Source organism: Sarcophilus harrisii, chromosome 2 (genome assembly GCF_902635505.1).
Source record: "Sarcophilus harrisii chromosome 2, mSarHar1.11, whole genome shotgun sequence".
NCBI classification, from domain to species: Eukaryota; Metazoa; Chordata; class Mammalia; order Dasyuromorphia; family Dasyuridae; genus Sarcophilus; species Sarcophilus harrisii.
Genome location: NC_045427.1, coordinates 428,218,900 through 428,236,071, shown reverse-complemented (window position 1 = coordinate 428,236,071; position 17,172 = coordinate 428,218,900). Strand labels below are relative to the sequence as shown.

Genomic DNA, 17,172 nt, shown 5'->3' with positions numbered 1-17,172 from the left:
CTGATAAAAGCCTCATTTCTAAAATATATATAGAATCAACTCAAATTTATAAGAGTACAAGCCATTCTCCAAATGGCTTGTAAATTTCCTGATAAAGAGATTAAAATAATTTCTAATCATATGAAAAAATGTTCTAAATCATTATTGATCAGAAAAATGCAAATTAAGACAATTTTGAGGTACAACTACACACCTCTCAGATTACCTAAAATGACAGGAAATGATAATGACAAATGTTGGAGAGGATGTGGGAAAACTGGGATACTGATATATTGTTGATGGAGTTGTGAACTGATCCAACCATTTTAGAAAGCAATATGAGATTATATCCAAAGGCTATCAAAGTATGCATACCCTTTGATCCAGCAGTATATCCCAAAGAGATCATAAAAAAAGGAAAAGTACCCACATGTGCAAAAGGATTTGTATCAGCCTTTCTGTGATAGCAAGGAACTAGAAACGGAGTGATTGTTCATCACTTGGAGAATGGCTGAATAATTAATGGTATATGAATGTTATTCCATAAGAAATGATCAGTAGGTTGATTTCAGAGAGGCCTAGAGAGACTTACATGAACTGAAGCTGAGTGAAGTGGGCAGAACCAGGAGATCATTATACATGGCAGCAACAAGATTATGCAATGATCAATCCTCATGGACGTGGCTCTTTTCAACAGGGAGGTGTTTCAGGCCAGTTCCAATGGACTTGTAATGGAGAGAGCTATGTGCACCCAGATAGAAGACTGTGGGGACTGAGTGTGGATCACAACACAGTATTTTCACTTTTTTGTTATTATTTGCTCACTTTTTGTTTTCTTTCTCATTGTTTTCCTTTTTGAACTGATTTTTCTTGTGCAGCATGGTAATTTTAGAAATTTGTATTTGTATATGTTTAACATATCTGAAAACTGAATTGCCTATGTTTAACATATTATATTGAATTACTTGCCATCTGAGGGAGGGGGTGGAGGGAAGAGTGAGAAAAAAATTTAGAACACTAAGTTTTGCAAGAGTGAATGTTGAGAGCTATCTATGCATATACTTTAGAAATAAAAAGCTTTACAATAAATAAACAAGTAAAAAACCAAAGGAATAGCTCATAGTGGGTATCCAGTAAGGACTTGTGGACACTGGACTTGGTTCCAAAATTTCAGTCTTCTTAGTCAGAGTCACCTAGAACTGCTGTCTGGCCAAAGAAGATGCATTCAGAAAAAACATGGAATTTTTTACTCTGAATCATGTTATCGGATAATTGGAGCAGAGATGGTGAGGCTGACTGAGTCTTATTGGATATAGAGGGGAGAATTGAGGAAGTTCCTCTTTATGGAATTAGATCAGATAGCCAAACTTTTCTTTATCACATAGATGTTCTTACAAGAAAAGTAACTCATTTCTCCTCCTAGGAGTAAGACAAAGCAGATGAAAGAGGCCAGGATGGGGCCACGCCAGTTGTAATCCTACTTCTTCCTGTAGGACCTTCCTCTTTCTAGGCCTTAATTTCCTCCTCTTTAATGAGAACCAGAGGCACTAGAAGATTTCTCAAATTAAGTCTTACTGGAATATTTGCTATTGCTCACACACAACACTCCTTTTTTTCATCTGTATTTTTGCAATGACTCTCCCTCATCCCTGGAATATTTCCCTTTTTCACCCCCACTTTTTAGAATCCGTGGCTTCCTTCAAAAATTAGCTCAATGCCATCTTCTAAAGGAGGATTTTTCCACTATCTAATATTGCCATCTCTGATGTTACCTTCCATTTACTCTGTATGTATCTGCTTATTTATCAAAATATTATTTCCTTCATTAGAATGTAAATTTCTTGAGGGCAGGGACTGTTTTGTTATTTTTTTCTTTTATTTTTATATCTCTAACATTTAGCACAATGCTTAGCACAAAGTAAACACTTAGTAAGTGCTTCTTGACTGGTTGGTTATCTTCTACCAGTACAAGTTTATGTTCCTATGACTAGGACAGTGTTTGAGTATCTAAAATCCAGAAATGATGATCCAAAGCTTTTCAACTTCTGTCATTGAAGGGAGTGGCTGAGAGACAGCTGCACAATTATGGGTGCTTCACTTTGACATCTTGCCATCTCAGAGAAGCAGGGGATAACTCTTCTCTGGTATTCCTTGGCTTCTAGTTCCACATCCCCAATTGTATATTAGACATTTTACATTGGGTATCCTAGAAGCATTTGAAGCTCAGTATGTCCAAAACATCTTATTATCTTTCCCACAAAACCTACTCTTTTTATGAACTTCCTTAAGTACAATCAAGGACACCACTATCCATCCAGTCTCCTAGGTTTGTCCTCAGTACTTGATTCTCTCTTAGTCTGCATATTTATTCAGTGGCCAAATCTTTTACTTTCTATCAATATAAAATCTTCCACATTTTCTTCTTTCTCTAATTCCCACAATCACTACCCCAGATTATTGCAATAAATTAATTACCTTACCTAAATTCTTTCCCTACTCCAGTTTATCCTCACAAGGTCATTGTGAAGATCAAATGAGATAATACATAAAATGTATTTTGCAAACCTTAAATTAAAATGAATATTAGACAAAATTATTATATGCATATACAGTATGTGTATATATAAGTGGATGTGTGGGTATATGAATGTATATGTATATGTGTGAATATGAATGTGTTCATTTGTGTGTGAGTGTGTATGTATGTGTGTCATCTCTAACTTTCAGAATCTTGCCAGATGGCATTGGGGGCAATTGTTTTCCTGCAAAGATACTACAAACTTAAAGAAGTCCACAGGCCTTAGCCATGAGAAAATAGAAATATTGTTGTTATTTTTTTTGAAGTACTCAGTTTCCAAAAATACAATAACCACAATACCACAGAGACAGCTCAGTTTAGTGTTTAATCTCAAATCCCCATCAGTGGCCACAGTCTATCTTTTTGGGTTTTGTGATTTGGCAGGAAGCTTTAATCAGCTTAACCCTACTAGTTTCTGAAAGCCCTAAGGCATTTGGGGACTTTTTCTTATAGCTAGGCCAAGGAAGAAGTTCATTGGCTTAAATAAACATGTAGTTCCTTATGCCAGTTTCTAACTGGGAGTTCTTGGGCTCATCTGTCAGTTTTTATGCTCTAGAGAGATTAGAAGGGAAACAGAGGAGAAATCATCCTCAGTTAATCCCAAAGGAAAGGGAAGAATACCATCTTGTTACAGAGCTCCTTGAGCCTGGCCTGGAGTCTTTGAGGTTTAGTGCCAAAGATGAGCTTCTTGGCTTTTCCCATTCAGAGTAGACAATATGTTCTTGTTTCAATGCCCATCATCACAGCCCTGCTTGAGATGAAGCTGCTCCACCACAGACCACCCTGAAAACGGACAGTGTGTCACTTAGCACATTCTTATAGACCAATAGAATGCTCTTCAGCCAACACAATGACTTCTTATTTCAAAAGAATCATAAAATGTGAGAAAGTCAGGATGCAAATCCCATTTGGGTACATCAAGTCCCTGCTAGACGAGCCACCTGATTGCTAAGTTACAGCAAAATTGTTGTTCTCCAAAATTCTCTTCTGGTTTGGGATGGAGTGACTTGGCAGTTGCAGCACCAATCCAGGGGCATAGCTTTTTAGCCAATAGACCTCAGAGCTAAGAAAGCTTCTTGGCTCTTCCAGAGTCTTACCAGAAATGATGAACTATGAAGGCTGTGCCTTCGTGTAATAATAAGAAGACTCTGAAAACATGTATTTTGGGAAAATTCAAGTTGGTGGCCATCTCACCTTGGTGGTCTGAGCTCGGTAATCAGCCCTTAAAGTCTGTGTATTTGCTCAAGAATAACATAGACCCACTTTTCTTCTTTTTTTTTTTTTTTATTCCCCCCCTTCCAACAACTACTCTTCTTCTCTCTCTTTTATAGGCTCTTTTACATTCTTCTAATTTTGGTTGTTTTTCAGTACAAAGTAAGTAGAGCCAAAGGATTAAATCTACCCCACTCCCTCATTGAACTGATGTAGAATTTGAAGCTCAGAGATTCAATGGCTTGTCCAAGGTACGATATCCTAACATGAGAGGTAGGATTTGAACTCAGGATCGGAATTCCAATTTTCTCATCTTATACTCTCTGTGTGTCTTTCTCTGTCTCTGACTGTTTCTATCTCTGTCTCTCCCTCTCTCTGTTTCTGTCTCTGTCTCTGCCTCTCTGTCTCTCTCTGTGTGTCTCTCTTTCTCTTTCTCTCTCTTTCCTTTATTCTCATAGCTTTTAGGCATTATCTCAATAATGATACTGGCTCTAACTCTGAAATGAACTCTGCTCCCATAAAGCCAAAGGACCTCAGGGATTCACTACATAGATGTTTAGCTTCCTAAAGAGACAATAGACCATAGTGCTAAAAATATGGATAATGGCAATCTAAGTTAAGTTAAGGGAACTTAAGAGTCAGGAGAAGGTGGGATTCTAGTTTGTCTCACACACCAGTTACATGACCCTGGATCATATTGCTTCAGTTCTCTAACCTCCTTTCCCTTATACCTGTAAAGTGAAGGACCTGGATTCAAAGACTTCTAAGGACCCTTTCAATACTAAATCTATGAAATGGAATCAGAAGACTTATCCTAAGACCTAGGTTTAAGTTTCTGTTCTGCTACTTCTTAAGTGTTTGAAGAAAATTATAACAATCATGCATTCTGTACCTGCCAGGGTTGTCATGGGGTTCAAATGAGATATGTATTTCAAAACTGCTTCAAGTTCTATAAATAAAAGTGATGTATATTAAAATCCTCTAACTCAACTCCTCCAAAGTTAAATGAATCAATTTCTTCCCTCTAACCTAGCTTCTCTTCCCAATTTTCCTGCTGCCATGTCTTAAATTAATTCCCTTTTTATTATAAAAGTCCCCCACCTTTTCGGAGGAGAAGGGGCTGGATCTGTGATTTTTTCACTGTATTGAATCCCTAGAAATCCCTAGAGTGGAAAAGTTTCCTCATTGATATAGATTGTCAATTTGTTAATAAGATAATGTTTGGGAAAGTTGCCTGGGACACTAAACACTTAAGTACCTTGTGGCTTATGTAAGAAGTAGAAGTTGAAATGAAATAGTCTTGACTTAAGATGAACCTTCTGCCAAGCTGTCTCTCATGTAAGCTTCAAGTTATCATTATTATCCATGTGATTATCACATTTTCATAAAGAGATTTTTTCCTTGCTTTTTCACTGCTTGTCTTCTCAATTTATGATCAGCTGATAAACAAAGTTTTATTGTTTACCATATCCTCTTAATACCCTATTGCAATTTTCCAGAAACCACTGTATCTAAATCAGCTCTCTTAAATTGATCTATTCCTTTTTGGTTCTAGGAAGCCAAACTCTCTTAACCTCCACCACTACCACCATTCTAGTTTTCCTCCTTTTTTCTAAGGCTAACCTTGTCCCTGATTGGCCTCTGTTTTTCCAGTAGATGCTGTGTTGTCTGGCCCAGCTGTTTCTTATTGACCCCCTCCAGCCTTCTCTAGGTGTGTGACTCGATATGACTCAACAATCTGACTCTTTAAGAGAGTCCATGTAAAACAAAACTCAAGTATTGCATGTATCACATATCTAAGACATTTCTTCAGTCACCATATATTTCTTCAATGTACATGGCATCTAATATACAATTCATCTCCCCACTATTCTCTAGAAGAGGAAATTAAGGACTAGGAAGCGAAATAAATGTTTTGCACCATTGGCCTGCACCTTTTAGTGGTTGTAGATATCATGAAGCCAATGTTCTATGGTTTCTGTCGAGCCATATTATTTGGTTGGTCTAGTTGGCTGTCATTGTTCTCCCACTTTATCTTTTTACTCTTTTTACTATTATCTCTTAGATTCGTCAGCAATTTGGAAAATAAAATCTCTTGAAAGTTTCAAGACAAGGAAAGAAGAAAGGAAGAAAGGAAGGAAGGAAGGAAGGAAGGAAGGAAGGAAGGAAGGAAGGAAGGAAGGAAGGAAGGAAGGAAGGAAAGAAGGAAGGAAGGAAGGAAGGAAAGTGGGGGAAAAAAGAACAAGAAGGGAAAAAGGAGGGAAGGTGGAAAGAAAGGAAGGAAGAGAGAGAGGGAAGGAAGGAATAGAGGGAGAGAGGGAAGGAGGAAGGGAAGAAATGGAGGGAGGGAGGGAGGAAGGGAAGGAATGGAGAGAGGGAGAGAAGAAAAGAGGAGAGGAAGAGGTCAAAAAGAAGAGAGGGAGGGAGGGAGGAAGAAAAGAAGACATTGCAAACTAGAAGATACAGAACCAAAGCAGGAGTTAGAGTGTCATCTATGGGCAATAGTAAGCAGACCAGATTGGCAGAAACAAAGATTATGTGAAAGAAGAAAATTCATAATCAGCCTGGAGAAACAGGAGTCAGATTGCAAAGGTATTTAAATGCCAAACAAAGGAGTTTTATTTTTATCTGATAAGCGATGGAAAGCCACTAAAGCTTACTGAGCAGAGAAATGACATGATCAGACCTGCAACTTAGGAATATTAATTTGTCAGTTAGTTAGAGAATGAGGGAGAGTTGGGGGAAGGGGAATGATGCAGGGAAAGTGATTGGGAAAGCCATGGCAAGAATCCATATGAATAGTGGTGAAAGCCCGGTCTAGGATGGGTGTAGTGTGAACAGAAAGAAGTCATACTGCATGGTACATAGTAGGTGCTTTAAAATGCAACTTATTGGATGTTAAGAAATGACCAAACTTGGCAATTGATTTGTTATGAGGAATGAGTAAAAATCAAGAGCCAAGGACAACTCCTAGGTTTTGAACCTGGGTGATTGAAGAATGGTGGTGCCCTCAGAAGAAATAAGGAAAGCCAGGACTGTCCATCTACTATCTTTTACTCTCACCATATGACTGTTCCTTTTCCTTTTTTCAGTCCAACATGTACATGATGATTTTTTATGATAGTTCCTGTGCACAAACAATGGTTGGTATTATATTACAGCTTATTTATCACCCCTGAACCTAGTATATCCCTCTGCCCTTTAAGATGATTTATTAATTCTCTTTTTCCGAATTTGATATTCACTGATTCAATGTCATATACAGTCAGTAGGAGACCACCGATCTTTAAAAAAAAAGATGGGCTTTTGATCAAGGAGTAGCTATGGTTATTAAAAATAAGACCTGTGCCGTTTTCCAAATTTGATCCAGCCTGATTTCCTCCTCCTACATCTACTCATTGTCCATCTACCAATGCCTCTGTAAGATATTTATACTTATATAAGTAGAAGATATACTGCTATGTTAAGTCAATGGATAACCATTCCAAATACATATCATAACTTAGGAGATATATGTTTTTCATCACTTTATGTTATTAGCTTAAGTGGCTAAGATTATCTCTTTTGAATTAATTTTTGAGGAGATTAGGATTACTAACATGATCGTTTTTAAAAGAGATTCATAATCTTTATTTTAATAACGTCCAACAGTTCTGTGCTGAGGTCTTATTTTCCATCCAAAGTCTAAAACAAACAGAAATGATGCATTTAGGGATGTTAACATGATTTTTTGCACTTCGTGACTTTCAGGACTTTAGAAATACACATCTATTCTGAACTGGAGATGGTATGAATTATTTCTTGGAGTGGTATAATATAGAATATTCTACACATAGCTGACACTCAATAAATATTTGTTAAATGGAATTGAAAGGTCCATGACCAGTCTGGAAAGTCACAGTATATAGCCTGGGGCAGATGCCTCCCGACTTCTGCTAATTCAACCAGCCAAAATTTACAGAGAATTCTTAGCATTGTTCAGAACCCATCAAACCTGACATTTATATGCAGTCTTTATTTCAACTAAATCCTCCCACACACTACTGCTAAACAGATCAGTGAACAGAAATTACTTACTCATAGGGCACTTTTCTAGATGGGAAATGTACAGGAGACAATGGTGAACCAACTGGATTTATAAAGCATAGAAAATAATGTTGTGACCTCTTGCTTAATTTTTCTGGCTTCCCAATTCTATTTGAGCTGTCTCTGCATCGTCAGACATTAAAGATCTGTTTATTTTCAAATACACAAGAGCCAAATGTGCCTCTGCAGACATTTTGTTTGGGGCCCAACAAAGATGCTAGAGTGAGCCCTGACCTGTGCTCAGAAACTCATGCCTACCCACCACTGGAACATTTTCCTCTGTACCTTTTTTGCCTCCAAAAGCAGAAACTAAATGTTATGGCCTAGCCTATTTCTTTCACTCTGTTTTAGAATGAAGATGCCCTAAAAGAGTGCTTGTGCCTATTGACTTGAGAAATGCAGATTAAAACAATTCTCAAGTACCACCTCACATCTGTTAGATTGGCCAATAGAACAGGAAAAAAAATGATAGATGTCGTAGGGGATGTGAGAAAACTGAGACACTGATGCAATGTTGTTGGAGTTGTGAACTGATCCAACCATTATGTAGAGCAATCTGGAATTACAGCCAAAAGGCATACCCATGCATACCCTTTTACTGGGCGATACCATTACTAGGTCTATATCCCAAGAGATATTAAGAAATTAGAAAAAATTGTTGTATGCACAACAATATTTATAGCAGGTTTTTTTTTTTTTTTCTGGTGGCAAAGAATTGGACAATGAAGGGATGCCCATTAATGGGGGAATGACTTAACAAGCTGTGCTATATAATTGTAATGAAATACTATTGTGCTATAAGAAATGATGAGCAAGATGGTTTCAGAAAAACTTGGAAAGACTTTCATAAATTGATGTAACATGAAATGAATGGAACCAGAACATTGTACATTGTAATAACAATATGGTAAGATGATAAACTTTGAATGACTTATTCTCAGCAATAGAATGATTCAAGACAACTCTGGAGGACTTATGATGAAAAATGCTATCCATCCCAAGAGAAAAAACTGATGAAAGCTGGAGAATGATTGAAGCATATTTTTTCAACTTTATTTTTCTTGGGGTTTTTTGGTCTGTGTTTTCTAAGGAAATATGTATTTCATGGCTATACATGTATAACCTATAAAAATTGTTAGCCATGTTCCCAATAAGGGTGGTAAAGAGGGATAAAAAGAATTTGGAACTTAAAATTTTAAAAATTAATATTTAAAATTGCTTTCACATGTACCTGGTGAAAATAAATTACTAAAATATTTTTAAAGAGTAAGGAATAGATGTTCTAGTGGAAAGGGGGGGAAACTAATTATTGATCTTTTAATGTCCTTGCCATATAGATTAGGTTCATGTCTCCCTAAAAGAATTGTTGAGATTTGATTGGTTTAAAATTCTCAGAAGGTGAAGATCCTATTAGAAGGTACATGAGGCCAAAACCGTATTAACAATCATAACAGGAAAAATTACCCATGAATATATCTTGTAAATAAAAAGCTATAATAAAAAAAGTCCATCACATGAGGAACCACTGGTTCCTCAGGCCCAATATATACTTCTCACCTATCCCCATGGTCAGTGATTAAGTAGTGGATCTGTGCTCAGCTGAATCAACACTGTGTCTTTGCTTATTACCCTTTCTATGTTATTGTTAAAAAATTTCTTTTTGTTAAATGGTCTATGAGTGTTACATTTCATTCTAATGTCATTTTTAAACTGCTGAACTGAATGAATCTGAGAATCTAAGTCAGGCCTAGCACAGCTCAGTTTTACTCTTCATTTGTTCATTCATTCAATAAATGCCTGCTATATATAGTATATTAAGGAAAGTAGAAAATTTAGATGAGACATCCATCCTGTCCTCATGGAGCCTATCTAGGTCATAGTAGGTGGCCAGTAGTTAAAAGAGTTACTAGCTATGTGACCCAGGGAAAGTCATTTACATTCTGTATACCTCAGTTTTTTCAGTTGCAAAATGGGTATTATAATAACAACACAGATCTTTCAGTGTCATGGTGAGGATCAAATGAGTTAATACTTGTAAAAAGCTTAGCACAGTGCTTGGCAACATGGTAGTTATTTAATAACTGTTTCCATCTATAAAATGGTGGGCAATGGCTTAGGTTCTTTATTAAAAGGGTTGTTGAATTGTCAGGATCTTGGAAAAGAAACATAAAGCATGTGCAAGATAGTTTGATTAACAGCCAGGTTCTCCCAGAAGGTAACCGAGTACTTCACACCACCACACCCCAAAGTAGATAAAGACATTCAGCCTTCAGACTCAGGTCTCAACCCACACCCCAGGTGTGGTGATGTTAGAAAGCAGCTACCCCATCTTGTCATGTCAAACAACTCAGGTGACTGTTGTTTTAAGTTACTGAAGCCAAATGTTGTCTACAGTCTGGTTGTGCAACTAGGCCACTGCCAAACGAACTCGGGAATGCTTGTGAGCCTAAGGCAACGTTACTACTTCCTTAAAATAGCCTGCCTTGCCTAGGTCTGGGTGCTCCTAAATATTTCCCCACTCAGAAGAACAATTTTAAACAATACAGATTCAACTCTGAGAGGGATTCTGGAAAAGGGAATTATTACTAAATTAGGTCCATGGGAACAAATCACTCTTTGAGAATTAATTAATAGGATTGTAAGAAAATAGACTATGATAGATCTAGAAGGAGCCTCAGAATATAAAAGATGCCCAAGTTTGGAGGTATCTTGGAACATAGGACATAGAAGGTCAAAGCTGAGAAGAGCCCTTTGAACATAGAAGAGTTTGACAGAATCTTAGAGAATAAATCAGAGTTTGAGAGGACATGAGTCTATAGAATTTAGAATGTCAGGTTAATAAAAGATCTTAGGGATCATCTAAGAGAGCTCTGTCTTTTTACAAATAAAGACACTGAGTCCCAGAGAAGATGTATAACTTATCTAGACTTCCCACATCCTGTTGTTTTCTGACTGATCTTACCTAGAAAAGAAGAACAGAGACAATCCATAAGTACAGGAATATTTTTAGTGTCTTTCTGGCCTGATGGATAGAGTGCTAGAGTTAGAACCAAGAGACCATGGTTCAAAATCTTCCTTAAAGGCCATCTTTGTTGTTTAGTAATGTCTGACTCTTTGTGAGACCATTTGGGATTTTCTTGGGAAATATGATTTGCCATTTCCTTTTCTAACTTATTTTACAGATGAGGAAACTGAGGAGAAGAGGATGAAGTGACTTGTCCTGGGTCACATAGTTAGTAAATTCCTGAAGTCAGATTTGAACTCAGGAAGATGATTCTTCCTGACCCCAGGTCTAGCATTCTCTTCACCGGCCAACTGGCTCTCTTAAATGCCTTCTGGCTATGTGTAAATGGTGGGTCCTTGCCTCTCTGAGTAGCAGGGTTTTGGTTTTTTTTTTTTTTTTTTTTTTTCTGGAAAATGGGTAAGAATAACCACAGTACCTACCTCACAGGGTGATTGTGAGGAAAGCATTATGCAAACCTTAAAATGGTAAATTTGAATTATTAGCCTGCTTTGCAACTCCCCAGACTAAAACCTCAGAAAATCTAAAAGTTCTTTCTTACTTTACCTGATCCCTCCCCTAACCCCCACCTCCACCTCTGGCTGCCCCTCACTGCCACACACAGAGTGTTGTTTCAAGCCTTCATGTTATAATATTCTCTTCTATAACTAGTCAGATCCACAGAAGTATAATATTCTAGCAGCTGTTTCCTTTCCTGGCAGTTTATTTAAGTAGATTATCTGCTCCAATTTAGACCTCAATTACATCTCTTTAGGGAGTGAAAATGCTTCCATTTCAGGGTCTATCTGTCTGTCTGACACTCTAGCAGCTCCTGACTTTACACTAGCTGAGCTCAGTCTCCATCATCAATTAATCAAGATTAAGATGAAATCCAATCTGCTCTGCCAGCACATACAGTCCTTGGACATAGCCAGGGTGGGGACATTTCTGGGGCCAGGGAACAGAAGTCTTACCCCAAATCCAATAACCTTCTATAAAAGTTACATGCTAATCAGCCTAAGAAAAATACCCATTGCTAAGCATTTATTAATCTCTTTCTATGTGCTAGGAAATGATATAAAAGTTTGGGGACATAAATGTATCCTTCAAGGAGTTTACCTTCTAATTGGGGTTGGGGGAGACACACAGAAATGCATTCTGGGAAAGGGGGAAGGGATGAGAGGGAGAGAAATAGATCCAGATCATGGCAGACAAAGTCAAGAATATGATCTAGGGAGGAATGAGTCGAGATTGGCTTGTTTGCTCTCTTTAGATGAAGGTGCTAAGAGGAGATGTCCAATTAGAAGAAAAGAATTCAGGATTGTAGGATACTTCCAGTAGTGTGAATTCCAGGACTGCAGTTAGTTTCAAGATGAAGAGCTGGGGCACAGCAAAGAAAGTGCTGAGTATAGCTTCAAACCACCACAGTGAACAATCTCATGGCTTCCACAATACTGCATATTAAAAGAAAGCCAACTAAATGTATAGTGAATCTAAAGTATTACGCTTTGGTTTCTGCTATTATACTGATGTGACTTTAAGAAAATCACACAGATCCTTTAAGCCTAAGTTTCCTCATCTGAAAAATAAGTTGTTTAGGCTAATTGATCTCTAAGGTCTTCTTCGATCAAGCCCTAAGTCTTTTGATGCTATCAATCTATCAGACTTCTCTTTCAACTTCATGGTATTTAGAATAGACAGGCCATAGGGAATAGCCTGATTCTTCCAAGTAAAAGTAATATTTGCAGGCATTAGTAGAGTATCATTTCTTGTACCTGGAGAAGTCTGCCCAGAAGTGGGTACTGCTGGGAAAACCATAGAAAAGAGAAACATGGATCTCACCTTGGCACTGTCATTGGGAAGTGGTTAAAACATGATCTCAGGATCACATTGTCACCTATAGGAACAGGAGTGGTATATCATAGCAATATGGCTTGAGACATGACTGAGACATTAGAGGCCATTTAGTCCAACCCCAATATGTAACAAATGAGGAAAATGAGTCAGAGAAGTTAAGTGACTTGCTAAATGTTATACAAGTGGTAAATGTTAGATGATTGATACAAGATAATACAAAAATGGTACAAGAGATATCTTTTGCAAAATGGGAAGACTAGAGTCAGTAGTCTTTCCATTTTACAAAATATATCTCTTGTATCCAGCTGCCTCCTTTGGGGGAAAGCCTTCAAATGCTATCTTCCTCATGAAAAACATTCAGTCTCCTAAAAATAAAAGAACAGAATTATAAAACACAAAAATTGGAAGTGTATTATAGTGAAGTAAATAAGAAAAATGGGGAGCAAGCTACTAAGTAGACAGAACCCTGAGCCTGCAGTTATGAAGACCTGAGTTCAAATCCCCCAAAGCCACTTAATAGCTCTGTGACCCTGACAAGCCACTAAAGTCTATTTGCCTCAGTTTCCTTATCTGTAAAATGAGCTGGAGAAGGAAATGGCAAAACAAGGCATGACAAAGAGTCAGATATAATTGAAAAATGAATGAACAACTACAACAACAAAATTATAACGTATATTCTTCTGGCCAGGATTTGTAAAAGTCCCAACTAGAATAATGGTAGCACTGGAAGTAGAAAGTGGGGATTTAGAAGCAAGATATCTCTGGGTGATTAAAATGATGAGACAACAATCAATTCAATATCGGAAAAGGGACAGGAAAGAGTAAAAGATGACTCATGATCTCACAGTTTTACATCTAAGAGGCATCTCAGTCTCTAACCTAGTCCAACTTCCTTATTTTACAAAAGAGGAAATGGAATTACACAGAGATTAAGTGACTTGACCAAGATTTCACAGCTGGTAAGCAGCAGAATTAGGAATTCTTTGTAACCCTCCCTTCTGTTTTCTCTAAGACCACTGAAAATGGTCCACCCAACATTCTGGAAGCCTTCCTCAAATTATCTTCTTTTTTCTTCAATTAAAATATTTTAATTTAAAATTTAGAATTCCAAATTCTATCCTTTCCTTCCTCTCCCCCTCCTCATTCCCTGAGACAGCAAGCAATTAGATATAGGTTATACATGTGCAATTATGCAATACATTTCCATATTAGTCATTTTGTGCAAGAATTTTTGAATTTTAAAAAAATGATAGAAATTAAGTGGGAAAAAAACATACTTCAGTCTGTTTTTAAACAATATCACTTCTTTAGAGGCAGATAGTATGCTTTCTCATCAGTCCTTTGGGATTATTTTAGATCACTGTTCTCTGAGAATTCATGTCATTCATAATTCTTCATTTTCATTGTATAGTATTGCTGTTACTATGTACAACATTCTCCTGGTTCTGCTCACTTGATACTACATATCATCAGTTCATGTAAGTCTTTTCAGATTTTTCTTCTCAAATTAATTTCACATTGTATGATACCAATGCAGCGAGTTAATCAACAATGATCATCTCAGTTTCAAGAGAGTTTTTGAAAATCTGCCAACCCATTTCCTCCCAATAACTTTGCATGGTGGTTAGGGCCAATATTGTTTATCTTTTTTTTTTTTTTTTTTTTTTTTTTTTGAGGAAGTTTAGGGTCTTGGAGATGCAAGGACTGACACATGATCAATAACTGTAGTACTAAGTGTTGTAGTTATACTAAGAACAGAGGTCTTCTAACTCTTGGGCCCAACAAACCTCTCAAGCTACCAGGGAAATGTTTCAGAAGGATAACAACAATGATCTGTGCTAAGTTTCACTGGATCAGACTTGAATCTGGAATGGATTTTAGAGGGAATCTAGTCTATCCTTTCCCTCCCATTTTACAGATGACAAAACTGAGGTTTAGAAAAGGTGATGATTTGCTTGAGATTACACAGGTAGGAAATAGGAGAAATAGAACTTGAACCCAGGTGTCTTGACTTCAGAGCCAGTGTTCTTTCCACTGAATCCCAATGTCTCCCAAGTCAGGCCTGATCCATAAAAGAGTTGGGGTGAAGCACTTAGACCAAAAGAAGACAATATAGGTCTCTAGAATCTGAAGCCTCCTCTCTTCCTACTCTTCCTCTCTCTTCTCTTCTTCCTCCTTCTCTTTTTTCTTCTCTGCTTCCTCCTTCTCCTCTTCCTTCTCCTTCTCTACCTGCTCCTCCTCTTCCTCCTTGTCTTGAAGAAGTATTATGAGTGTCAGCCAGTAGCACCCTCAGGCAGACCAGGGCCTCCTCTCCCATCCAAGCAAGCTGGCTCCCCAAGATAAAAAGTCTTTTTCAGAAACATAAACCATTTCTTGGCATGCATTCAAGTAAATGTCAAATCCAATGAAGATCTCCCTTTGTGCTTGCACCCCTCTTCACTGTCCTGATTACAGGACCCAACATTTCAAGGGAACAAACCAAAGGTTACCCAACAGGTTTTCCCTACTGACACACCAGGCTCAGAACAAATGTGGAAACCTGGAGCAGAGAGGCAGACTGATCTCCATGAGCTGCCCCCACTGACCCAGGCATAGCCCAGCCGGCTGCCCAGGCCTCTGTCTGAACCTGTACAGTCAGGGAGAGGCTGCCCTGATTAAACTTGGTGGGGCCCAGCCTCCAAGAGCTCCCCGGGTTTCTGCTGCAAGCAAGAGGCTAACCCAGCTTCAGGCAGGAGGCAAATGAGTGCTGCTGGCAATTCTCCAGCCCATGGCAGGGAGCCCGGCCTCTGCAGGGGGAAGAATGGCCAGGCAGTGACTGTCCCAGCAGACAGCTCTGGCCCCAGTCCCTGAGACTGGGAGGCATCTGAATTTATCTGGCTGCAGTGAGGGGCTGGGATGACACAGCTCCAGGGCTAGTCTGCAGGGGAAAGGAAAGTCTCTGGGAACTTGTTGACAAGCCCTGGACAAGCCAGAAATCTCTAACGAGGACTTCCAGGAAGAAATCACACCCAGTTCCCAAACTGTCAACTTAGGTACTATATGCAAAACCATTTTCCATACAAATCATTTTCTTTTTTTGGATTAGTAATATCCTTGACCCCAGAGATCTATTAATGGGGACCAGATCATATTTACAGGCACCCAATAGAATCTGGGGATCCCACAATCCAGAAAGGAACAGAGAGAACCAGTATGAGAGTTAGAAGAAGTTGCAAACATACTGGCATTCAGTGTCCAAACCAAGTCCTCTAGATAGAGAGTCAGACCTGCTGAGATGTAATGCTATAAATCCTTGGGAGGATAGTGAAGACCAAAGATACTGATATCAGCATAGTCTACCTTCCTTCCTCATTCCCAGATACTGGAGGAATTTTATTCAAGGTAGCAGTTCTCTAAGGGATAACTAAAATCCTGCTTTGTCCACTTCCATCCATCCTGCAGGTTGTGCTGGTAAATATTTAACAACCACATCTTGGGGTAGGAGGCATTTTTAGACATGACACATTTTTAAGTTTAATCTGCATTATTAATATTTTCTCAATCACTTTCTTAATTCTAGACAATCACCGAAACAATAAATCAAGGCCTAATTGGGAACATTTGTTCATTTTCTAGGTGCAAAAGTTTATGTTGTAAAACATAATTGGTTTGATGGGATGCCAGCGTACCACTGAATCTCAACTAGGCTTTACAGGACCAAGCTTCTAAACTCCAGCTTCTCAAACTGTGGCACAAAACCCTATATATAGGGTTTCATAACTAAATGCTGAGGTCATGAAATTATGATTTATTATCAGTAAATATTTTATTTGTATGCCTATTTTATATACCTGTATACCTGAGATCATGTAAAATTTCTCAGGTAAAAAGGAGTCAGGAGTAGAAAGCTCTGATGTAAGCAATGGTCACCTTTCCAAGACCAGATTCACAGCATCCCCACTTCCAAGCTCTAGTCATCCCCTTTTATTGTATCTTATACGTCCCTCACTCCCAAATCTAATTCAGATGTTATCTGCTTCATGAAATCACTAATAGGTCTCTCCCCACCTCAATCCTAGTTGAGAGTAACCTTCTTTTGCCTCTTCTTATTCTATATTTGTATTATTATTCCTTATATCATAAAAAAACTGAGTCACTCTATACTATTTGCATTCAAGCTACTTGGAATGCAAGTAAGTTACTTGGATGCAAAGTCTAGGTATACTATATTTATCTATCACACACAACTAATACCAACCAGTAGATGTTTTATATAGTAGGTATCTAATAAATTGTTTGTTAAATTGAATTTCATTTATTGAATTGGATTGATCCTCTCATGCCACTTGTTTTTCTGAGTTTCTTCAAAACAGATCACCATCTGTAGTAAAAGACAAAGAAAGTAGTATGGCTTATGATATCAACATCTAAACTGGTCCAATCTCCTCCATCTATTCATTTTATATAATAATCCCATGTA

General features: G+C 38.0%; 1 long non-coding RNA gene across 1 annotated transcript in view; it reads right to left on the bottom strand.

Moving 5' to 3' along the window:
- Positions 1-16,969: 16,969 nt before the first annotated feature.
- Positions 16,970-17,172, bottom strand: part of LOC116421154 — a 56,718-nt gene continuing 56,515 nt past the window's right edge. Inside the window, exon 3 of the long non-coding RNA XR_004231461.1 lies at positions 16,970-17,073. This is a non-coding gene — a long non-coding RNA (uncharacterized LOC116421154). The remainder of the gene's footprint in view (positions 17,074-17,172) is intronic.